Source organism: Equus przewalskii, chromosome 1 (genome assembly GCF_037783145.1).
Source record: "Equus przewalskii isolate Varuska chromosome 1, EquPr2, whole genome shotgun sequence".
Taxonomy (NCBI): domain Eukaryota; kingdom Metazoa; phylum Chordata; class Mammalia; order Perissodactyla; family Equidae; genus Equus; species Equus przewalskii.
This window is the reverse complement of record NC_091831.1, coordinates 126,036,035-126,047,177: the sequence shown is the minus strand read 5'-3', so window position 1 is coordinate 126,047,177 and position 11,143 is coordinate 126,036,035. Positions and strand designations below refer to the sequence as shown.

Below are 11,143 nucleotides of genomic sequence, written 5' to 3'. Positions count from 1 at the left end.
CCCCCCCCCGACCCTCATCAGACAGGCCCTGCCGTGAAGATAAAAATCAGGGTGGGCAGGCCCTGGGGACCCTGTCTTAGGAGCCCCCCTCCCAGGGAGCACATCTCTTTGGCCTCTCCCAGGATCTCCCCCCATTTAGAGCTCCCTCTCTCTTAGGGCTTTCCAGGTGCGGTCAGGAGCTCCTGAGGTGGCCCCCGTGCCGCTGCCCACTGTATGGACACGCTGTGCAGTGCCCTTTCCTTCAGTGTGGGCTAGCTCAGCGACTGCTGCCAACAAAGAGAATACAGCAAAATGATGGCATGTCGCTTCTGATTCTAGGTCACACACAGACCACGGCTTTCATCCTGGGCACCCTTTGCTCTCTCTGAGTGAAGCCAGCTGCCATGTTGTGAGCTGCCCAATAGAGAGGCCCATGCACCAAGGACCAGAGGGAGGCCTCTGGCCACCAGCCAGCGAGGCCAGCAAGGCCAGTGAGGAACAGAGGTCTGCGGTCCAGCAACCCACGAGACACCAACTCCTGCCAACAAGCACGTGAGTGAGCCTGGAAGCAGATCCGTCCCCCGTCAAGCTCAGATGACTGCAGTCCTGGCCAGCAGCTTGACTGCAGCCTGGGAGAGACCACGGGGCAGAGGGCCAGCCAGGCCATGCGCACACTCCTGACCCACGGAATCTGGAAGATAGCAAATGTGTGTTGTTTTAAGTTGCTGACTTTGGGGACAATTTGTTACACGGCTGTGGATAACTAATTCGACACATAAAAATCAAGTGGTTACAGGGTGCCTGGCGCCTTTCCCATCATTCTCTCCTCTGCCGTGCTTGGGAGTTCAGCCCATTTCACAGACATGGAAGCTGAGACTCAAGAGGTCCCGTGACTTGCTCAAGGGCATCTAGCTGGAGAGCTGTGAAGCCAGAACACAAGTCCAGGCTCTTTACCCACAAGCCCCAAGAAGATGGGGCATCCTACCCAAGACTTGTCAGGGCATTTCCACCTGCCTCATTCTTGAGCATCAAAGTCAGGCACATATTATGACTCCATTGGCCAGATGAGGAAACTGAGGCCCAGAGGGGAGACTGGCTTTTTTAAACTCATAACACATAAAGTCAGTGTTAGTTGCAAAGCCATGGTTGGAACCCAGAGTCCTGAGTTAGGCTCCAGATCTGTATTTACCACACCCCAGGCTGCCTCCCCACACCAGTCCTGCTCAGACAGAATCTCATGGAATGGGGATCAAAAGAAGGCAGACATGAGTGGTTCTCAGCCTGGGTTCCTCAGGCTCAGACCAGGGTAAGTGCCCACCAGGAGGGCACCTGTGCCATCCAAGGCCTATTCTTTGGGGCCTGAGACTTTGAGTCAGGGCCCTGCCCCGACTGAAGCCTAAATGGTCCTGGGGTCAGGAGATGGAGCTCATCCTCAGATGCCAGGACCACAGCCTGACTGTTCTCAGATACCCTGCATGGAGGAGGCAGGAGTCCCAGGCAGGACAAGATGGGCAAAGGGTCTCCCCTATGTGCTCGGCCAGCAGAGATCCGGTGCTCTGCTGTCTCCACTTCTAGTAACGACCTGGGAGTGCCAGATTTGGGGGTCTTGGGCCCAGGCAGAAAGATGGGCAACATCTGGTGAGAGCACTCACCAGATCCAGCTCCTGGTGCGTGGCTGGTCCAGATGCACTGAGAACCCTCTTCCTTCTCACATGACAGGGAGCCGTGTACGGGTAGGACTGCATGGCTCCTGCTGGGGCCTCACCCCAGGAGGACACTCAAGGGAGTCTGACGTGACTCCACTTCCACATTCCTGTCACCAGAATGCTTTAAAGTGAGAGCACCTCCCTCCAAAGACGGCCTCGTTCCCTCCTTCAGACCCAGGCCCCCCTCCCAGCAGTCATGTTGGGAGGTCACCGGCTGTCCCAGGCAGGAAGGACCATGTGGTTCACCTCGAGCTCCCAGGGCCAACCTCGTCAGTTTACACCTAAAGGCTCAGAGGCCCAGGGGACGGCACCTGACTTGCCCAAAGTCACGGAGCCTGGACCGCCAGGTCCGGGATTAGAACCAAGGTTTTCCAACTCTCAGTGCAGGGTGAGGGCCCTGGGCCAGTGCTTCTCAAACCTCCGCTTATATCAGAATCACTGGGGGGCTTGTGGAAACACAGGTAGCTGGGCCCCAACCCAGAGTTTCTGATGTAGGCCTGGGCGGGGCCTGAGAATCTGCATTTCTGACAAGTTCCAGGTGCTGATGCTGCTGGCGGACGACCACACTTTGAGAACCTCTCTGTCTCCCAAATCGCTCTCCTGATGGTTGCCCAAAGACAGACCAGGTCACTCTGCAGAGACCCTGCTTGCCTGACCGGGCACCGCCTCCTCTCAGGGAGCGCGGCATGGCTGAAAGAACCAGGAAGGGCAGGGCCCTGTCTCGTTCGTCTGTCAACCATTTGCCAGGCAGCTTCCATATCTGCTGACCCATAAAACCCACAGATGTAAATGACACACCCCAATTTCATAAGGAAACATTTTTTTAAAAAATTCATTTCTTTTATCATAACTGTACCAAAAGCTTCTCCTTTTGTTCAGGTAAATCGAGTATTACAGGCAGGAATATTTTTGTTAAGAAATGACCAATAGGAGTCAATGGGAAGTGAAATGATTCTCCCTGCCGTCTGTTTTGTGTTTCCACGCTTCGCCGCCAGGGGCTGGTGTATTTTTTTTTGGCACTAAAGCTTCCATCCTCAAAGCTGATGCTTTGGATACCAGGTAACTGGTGGATCCGTGATACAGACGCAGATTCATATGTGGATGTGGATTCAGAGACAGATAGAGCTGCAGATACAGACACAGCTGAAGATGCAGAAGTGATGTTCCCTAAGGAGAAAGGACACACTTCCTCCCTCCCCTTCCCTCGGCCTAGAATGTGGATGCGGAGGGAGCCAACGTGGACACATCCAGATGGCAGAGCAACGAGGTGGACGGGGCCTGGGTGCCTAGACAGCCTCGTGGAGAAAGATCAACGTTCCAGTCCTGGGCAATCCTCCCGGGGTCGTCACGGGAGAGAGAAGCCAGCTCCACTCTGACATGGCTCTGACTAATACGTCACACACCATGGCCTCCAGCAGACAAAAAGCTCCTTGAGGGTAGGGACAGAGCTGCCCTCTTTCGCACCAGACCGCCCAGAACAGGGCCCCCCAGCACATTTCAGTTCTGGTCTGCCCTTCCTGGGCAGGTAACCTGGGGCCAATGTCCTCCCTGGCCTGTTTCCTCTTCTATAAAATGGGACTAAGAAACATTCTCCTAAGACCGTCGTCAAGCCCAGTGAGATGTGTGTAAAACCTCAGCCCCGTGCTGGCACATAACCAGCCACATAAACGGTGCCTGTTATCAGCTATGAGTTTCCAGAAATCCGGTCCTGTCCCCTCCCCCCGCTTCAAACCATTGCTCCCTAGTTCCCTTAAGATAAAGTCTAAACCCCCTACTTTGACCTGTAAGACCCTTTATGCTCCAGTCCTGCCCACCTCCCTAGTCTTATCACTCATACTTTGAACAATACAGCCAGATGGGGTTGCTCTGGCCTCCCATCTTTCCCAGGGAGTTGGCTTAAGGTCAGAGGGAAAGGTAAGAAATATGCTTAGTCCAAACGACCCTTGAAGATCCCGTAAACTGCCCATAGGTACAGTACCCGGACCTAGTACCTCTCAGTAAGTCCAAAGCAATTTTCCTCCAGTGTAGAAACGGGTGGCTATATTTTCAGTTGAGCATAAAGTAGCTGGCTTGTGTTTAGGGGCCTCTTGGAAACAAAAGTATGTCTCTTTAATCACTGGAGTCACATTCTGAATTAAGAGTTCCTACGATGCTTCTCTACTGTATTTTCAGTCCTTGTGACGTGCGCTGTCCTCTTACCTCCAAGCCTTTGCACATGCTGTTCCTTCCACCCGTGATACCCTTCCTGCCTCCCGCTCCACTTGGCCTGACCAATCCTCACTCCTCTTCCAGGCCTCTGTGCAGGTGCCACCTCCTGGAGGAAGCCTTCCCTGGCTACCTCCCACCCCTTCTTCTCCTGGCAAGCATAGTCCCCCGAACCTCCTAGCCCCGGGCAGCCCTTCCCTCGCTGGGCCTCATTGCGTCTCTGCTCGTCGGTCTTTCCTACCGAGTCCTTCCTTCTCTTTCGTTCAGCGCTCAGTCCCAGCGCCTAGCACGGAATTTGGCGCACGAGAAGTGCCCAGAGAAGTGCCCAAAGAAGTGCTTGGAATGAATGCACCAGGAGTGAACGGCGGGGACGGTCAGAGATGCCGCCGCTTCCGCCGCCGGCCTCCCGGGCAGGGGGGACGGGGAGGGCAGGAAGGGGCCGGGGAGCGCGGCGGGGGCCTCTCCTTCCCCAGCCTCCTCCCAGACCCTTCCCTGCCCAACAGGGCGCCACTGGCCTGTCCCACACCCTCTCTGCCGCCTGCCCAGTGACCTAATTATTGTTTTTTCTTCCAGCCCCGCGGAGGGGAAAACAGAAATTCCTGGTGGATGACACAGGCCCGGCGGCCGCCGGAGAGCCGAGCACGGGACCGGCTGCGCCCCGCCCGCCGCCCGCGGGGCCCGCGCGTCCTCGGCTGAGCGCAGAGCGGCCGGCGGCCGGGAAGTCGCGGTGCACGCGGATGGGGAGCCCGCCGTCCCGAGCGCCCGCGGCCGGGAACAGAGCCGGGGACGGAGCCAGGCCGCGCGGGCCGGGGGCCGGAGGCGCCAGGCGAGGGTCCGGACCCGGCCCAGGGTTCGGCCGCACAGCCCAGCGGCAGGGGCTCGGGCCGGGGCACCCCTGCCCCTTTCTGGGCCCCGCGCCCACTCCAAAAAGGAGCGCTGGGCCTGGAGCCAGACGGCCTCGGGGTCACGTGCCCCGACCCTGGGGGACCATCCGTGGGTCCTTGATGCTGGAGGAGCCTCAAGTGCCCCTCCGTGAAACGGGTTAACAGCATCTCCGCAGGCAGTGAGGCGCGCGTGGGTCGCCCCTCTCCTCCGGGCCTGGCAGCTGACGGATGCTCCGTTTCTTTCACTTCTTAGGGAAAAGGGCCCTCAGTCGTTCACGGCTTCCCGCAGTGAATGATGGCTGAACGCCTGCTGTGCCAGGCACTGTGTTAGGCCTTGGGGTTACAGCATGAAGACAGACACGGTCTCACATTCTGAGGGGAGACAAGCAATAAGCAAACGGTAAACGAGTCAGTGGCACAGAGGGTGCTTCAGATGGTGACAGGCGTCATGGAGAAGAATAAAGGGGTGAGGAGAGTGGGAGGAGTTCTGTTTTAGACTCAGCATCCTGGGAGGAAGGTCTTCATGCAGGGCCCTGGGAGCTGAGGCCTGAGTGAAGTGTGGGCGTGAGCAGGGCAGTGACCTAGGGGAAGGCTTTTGGACAGAGCAAACAGCAGGTGCAAAGGCCCTGCCTCCCCCACTACCCCTGGCTGGCAGAATTACTGTTTCAGGCTCCTGGTCTCCAGAAGTACCGACCACTCCCCTTTCTCCACCAATCCACAGGAAGGAAGCCTGAAGAGCAGATCTGGAGTCAGAGCCTGGCCCTGCTACTCAGTAGCTGTGTGACTTTGCACAAGTCACTTAACCTCTCTGAGTGGTAGTTCTTCCATCTATCACATGGGGAGGATAATGATATGTTCTTTACAGGTTTGTATGAGACTTCAATGAGGTGACACTGACACACTGACGTGTTGCAAGCCCAGGCTTGGGCATACTTACATGCTCAAATGAATGGTCTGTGGGATCCCTAGGAAGCCCTCAGTTTCTACATCTGAAAATTGGGTCTCTTTCTGACTTGGAGTGAAAAGTGGCCTTACGTTTCCCCCGTCTTAGTGCTGATGAGGAGACAAGTAGAACGGTGAGCAGCTTGAACAAACTCTCGGAGACGAGGCCCAACTGTGGTCTGGTGTTGGTCACCCCTGGGAGTCTGAGCCCTGTTTATAGAAGAGAGGGAAGCAGTAGGACAGACAGCCACCCCGCCCCCACGCTGCACTGTCCAATCTCAGCCAGGCATTGGGGGGTTCAGAGAGGAGCCTCCAGCAAGCCCAGGGCAGGGCAAAGGCGTGACACTGCCGCAGCTCACCTTTCGTTTCCTCACCTCTTCCCTTAGCTCCCTCCCTTCCTCCCCCGTTAAACTTGCTCATCCTCAGGAAAGGACAGGAGGTCATTCACTTCACCCAGCAGAGAATCTCAGTCCTTAGAGATGGTTCCACCATACTCCCTCATTTGACATATGGGAGTGTGAAGCCCAGAGAGGGCAGGACTTTGTCAGACAACACACAGTTGTTCTGGGGTATGAGACTTCATGCCGGCATGAACTAGGGCTGTTTCTTCACTGTCCTTCATGGCCAAGTCCCACCCATTTTACAGAAGGAAGAAACTGAGGCCCAGAGCTGTAACGTGAAGCAGCAAAGGCTCTCAGGCCAGCAAGTAGCAGTGGGGAATGAAGAATATATGCTAGGCAGGGGTGGAGGGGAGGCAGAAACTTCCCAGACCCCTCAAATCATTCCCAGCCCCGCCTGTTTTGAAGATGATCTCTAAGCCCCCACAAGGGTAAAGGCATACGGGGAGGTGTGTGGCCATCGGTTCCCCCTCACTCGGGAGCCCTAAATTCCCCCCATCCTAAAGGGCCAGCCCAGCAGCGTCCAGATGCACACTGGCGCCCTTGCCCGTCTCGCTCCCCTCCGAGCTGGCTGTGATAGCTGAGTCATGGCCACGCCTGGAGGCCACCATGTTCAAGCTGGGCCCTGCCACCCCATGCCCAGCGGCTCTAGACCAATGCCGTGGTGCAGCTTAGTCTCAGGACTTGGACATCAGCAGCCAGTCTGGCAACAAAAGCCCCTCCTGGCCTGGGACTTTTGCCACTAGCTGCTCCAAGGGGTTGCTTTTCGTTCGTTCATTCATTCATTCATCCAACAAGTATTTCTGGAGAGCCTATCAGGTGCCAGGCACCGTTGCACACCTTGACGGTGGAGCACTGAACAAGATGGGGAGGCCCACCCTCCAGGGTTCTCGTTCTAGGTGGGGGACAGGCAGTAAACAAACAGACACAATATGTCCTGTCAGACGGAGGTAAAAGGGGGAGGGGACAGCACGGGATAGGGGTGCTCTTTTAGATTGGGTAGTTGAGCAGAGGCCACCCCAAAGTGGAGGATGCACCCTGTGAGTGTCTGGGGCAGGAGAGGCTTGGAAAGAGGGAGCTGAAGGTGGAAGGCGGGGAGCAGGCATGTGCTCAGCATCCTTGGGGGATGTCGAAGAAGACAGTGGGGCTGGAGCGAGTGGGGAGAGAGGGAGGACATGAGACTGGAGAGCGAGGGCCCAGCCTGGCTGTGCCCTGTGTGGTTCTGAGTGCCCCACTCGTTCTGCGTCACCCTCGGGTGAAGCTGTGCCCTCCCGAGGTGGCCTGGACATCCCTAGAAGCCAACTACAGAGCAGGCTGTCTGGGACACCCCTTAGCTTCCGCTCTCTTTTGGCTCCCTCCACCCTTGCACCCCCTTTACCTGCTCTAAAAAGCAGGATTAAAAAGATGGACAAGGAAGCTGGCCTTCCCCAAGAAGACTTTGGTGTCGGAAATTTCTGGATTCCAGACCAGGCTCACCTACGTAGTAACTGCGTGAGCTTGGCTGAGCTACTTAAACTCTCTGAACCTCTGTCTCCATATCTGTACAATGGGCTATGCATTCCTACTGCCTAAATAGCTGTGACAGCTCAGCATCCACCTGCCCTCACCCAGGAGGGCCCTCCGAGGTCCACAGGCAAGGGAGATGAATGCTCACGTCCCAAAGGCAACTTGTCAGTCACAATAGCCCCCAAATGGAATCAACGCTGACGTCCATCAGCAGAAGAATGGCTGGATAAGGCATGGCACCGTCGTGCAGCGGAGTAATACCCAGCCACGACATAAACTACAAGACTGATGGATGGACGCACTGACGTGGGTGAATCTGATGTGTTGTCGAGTGAAAGCAGCCAGGAACTGGCACGTGTCATTCCATTCATAAGAAGTCCAAGAACAGGTGAAGCTAATCTGTGGTGACAGCAGTTACCCTCAGGGGTGCTGACTGGGCGAGGCTGGAGGGAAGTTTTCTGTATCGCGATCTGGTTGGTGTCACATGGGTTTATATGTGTGTAAAAGTTAACAAGCGGAGATCTCTGCGGGTCGTGCTATGCGTCTTATACCTCAATGAAAAGGTCAAAAGGAGAAGAAGCGTCCTGGCTGGAGAGCTGGCGAAGAGTAAATGAGATGGAGAGCGTGGATGTGCCTGTCCCAGAACAGGACTCGGGGACGTTCCAGCTTCCCCAGTGCCACCCTGAGGGACAGGAGCACCCTCCAGCACACAGGCCCCTCCCATCCTGTCCCACCGTGGACTGCCAGGGACCGTCATGGACGGAGCATGAGCCAGGGTCAGATGATGCCGTGCTGTTGGGACTGAGGGATGGAATGGGACCGCGGCTTTTTTTTTCCCCCTTTTTGTTGTTTGTTTTATTTTTTCTGTTGCTTTGCTTTGTGATGAGAAAATTATAGTCTTTATCACTAGATGTGACAACTCGCTGGCACTCAGGTCCCCCTGGAGTAGGGAGCGCTCAGCTTTCCCAGCCTGGGGCCTATGAGATGGCATTGAGAGGAGCCCCTCTCTTTGCAGATGGGCAAGATGCCTCAGAGAGAGGCTTGAGGACCCCAAGATCACCCAGCAGTGGAGCGGCAAAGCCCCACCCCCACCTGCCACTGACCCATGTCCACAATGCCCCCAGGATCAACTGGCTGGGGACAGCTGTACAACTCCTACCTTTCCACACTCTTCCGAAGTCATTGTCCCAAGCCCTGAGAGGGGAGTGACTTCCCGAAGGCCACACAGGAAGTCGGCCACAGAGCCCAGCAAGACTGTGGTTAGGGGAGGGCGAGAGGCTGAAGGCCTGGCCTGCCTGGGCCACCATCCAAGCTTCCCCCTCATGCCCATGGGGGCAGGGCCCCTCCTGAGCAAAGGCCGGGGTGAGTGTTGCCTCCCACTCTGAAGAGTATCAGTGGGGGGAGTACTTTTATTATCAACTCAGCTCGAGGGGTGGGCTGCTCGGCCAGGTAGGTACATGGTGAACCGTCACCCCCTCCTGTCTCGCTCAGGACACCACGGGGCCCGGCTTCAGAAGAGCTGATTCTCTGGGCTGGGCAAAGGTGCCTTCCAGCTCCCGCAGCAGACTGGGCCTCCCCCAGGGCAGGGCTGTGCCGCCTCCATCACGCCACAGACTCCTTGCTCCTGGGCACCTCGGCTCTCCATTCACCAGCCCTTTGGCCCTGAGTCTCACTCTAGGAGCCCCCAGGCTGACTAGGTGTCCCTCCGTGCACCTCCCACTCCAGGCCAGCCCCCTCGGAAGGCCTGGCATGGAGGCCTGGGTGATGTCCGTGTGGGATGGACCTTCCAGTGCCCTCTGCCTGGAAGCTCCTGCGGCCGTGGGCCATGCCTTATTTGTTCCTGGGTCCCTTACCCATCATAGAGCCTGGCATAGAGTGGGCTCTTGTGACATGAAGGAGGTGACTGGGGAGGTCATTTGAGGGCTGTAGGAAGAGATTCCAGGCCCTCCTACCCCACCCCCCAAGTCCCCAGGACCGCAGTCTGGAATTCCATTGAGAGCAGCGCACTTCCTGACATTCTCTTCATGGGAATCAATCAGGGGATTAGTTTATTTCACTCTCGGGCCCAGAGGCCTTAGGAACTTTTGAGGGTTGGACTGAAGACCTGGGTGGGGAGGGGTCTGCCAGCCTGTTGCTCAGCCTCTGGCAGAGAAGGGCTCCGACTCCAGGGAGGGGCTGAACTCTGGAGCCAGGCTTGGGCTGCAGGGGCCCTTGGGGCCGGCGGGAACAGTGGGGCCTGTCTGGGAGGGAGCCTCTGACAGACGCTTTATCAGGCCCTGTCGCCGGCCTTATCTGTGGCTTCTCAGCAAAGAAGGAGCCACAGTCCTCTGCCGCGCTCAGACCACTCCAGGCCTGGAACAAAGCAGCCGAGTCAGCTGGCGGCCCCATGGCTCTACCGTCAGACCCACGGGCTCCACAGCCCCGCAGCCCACGTGGAGTGTTCAGGGGGGTGACCGGCCCAGGCTGGCGACGGCCCGTCTGCTGGGACTCCCCTGCCAAGTGCCCGCCGCCACAGGGACCACCTCCCTGAGGCCTGTCTGCAGAATGGGGATGAGGCACGAGGTCACCCCAGCCCCTCCAGGGCCCGGCTGAAATGTCAGCCACAAAGGACAGGACACAGAGGGGCCTGTCCAGGAACAAGGGCCAAGTGTTGGTGTGGGATGAGGGCTGGGGCCGGGCTGGTCAAATGTTTACTTGGAATGGCTCGAGTAGGCACCCTCGGGCCACGGGGGCAGCTGGCGCCTGGCATGGGGCCCCTCTACCCACCACCGCGGGGCATTGCAAAGATTCAGACCTCTCCCAGCTGGGCCCAAATCCAAAAGGACTCAGAGGGGACTGCCAGTCAAAGCCGTGGCAGGGTCCCTCCCTCCCGGTCCCTGCTCACCGTTAGAGGGAGAAGGAGCTGGGGGGACTGTTTCCATCTCATTCTGGAAGCACCTGCTTCTCTGGCTCCCTGCAGGGCTGCCATGAATGGTTGGGAAGGTTGTGCACCACAAAAGGCACGTTGCCACCGAAGCGAGTGGGCCTGAAATCCTTGCACCTGGGCGAGGAGGTGCATCAGCCCAAAGGATGATTTTTGCAACTGCCTGCTAGGAGGGGGCACCTTGGTGTGCTGGGCGCTGGGAGTGTTAAGATGACAACGTGGTTCCTTTGGTATGAGCTTGTAGTCTTTTAAGGATAGGTTGCCTAGTTGAATTTGAACTCAGATAAACAATGGCAGATTTCTTTTGAAAGTATAACTGTGTCCCAATATTGCAATATTGCACCTTCGGAGTGTCAGGAGGGGTGGCTGAGTCTGGTCAAGTCAGACCTCCCTCACACCCTCCAGCACCTAGGGGCCTAGGGGTCATGGAGGAGACTGTAGGCGGCTGGAGAGGCAGGTGCGTGTGGCTCAGAGCAGCCTGAGAGGTAACAGGGATGGGACAGAGTGTGGGCTTGGGGGCCGGGGTACTCTGAGCCGGATGGGGCCACTGGAGGGTTTGAGCGCGCACGCTGACGGTGTGACAGGCCCCCTCTGGTGGCC

At 57.4% G+C, this 11,143-nt stretch overlaps 1 long non-coding RNA gene across 1 annotated transcript; it reads left to right on the top strand.

Annotated features, from left to right (window-relative positions):
- Window positions 1–322: 322 nt before the first annotated feature.
- LOC139083827 (uncharacterized) lies at window positions 323–9,256 on the top strand. Its single transcript, XR_011540791.1, has 3 exons — window positions 323–3,121; window positions 4,464–5,174; window positions 5,496–9,256. It is a non-coding gene; the product is annotated as an uncharacterized lncRNA (long non-coding RNA).
- Window positions 9,257–11,143: the final 1,887 nt, after the last annotated feature.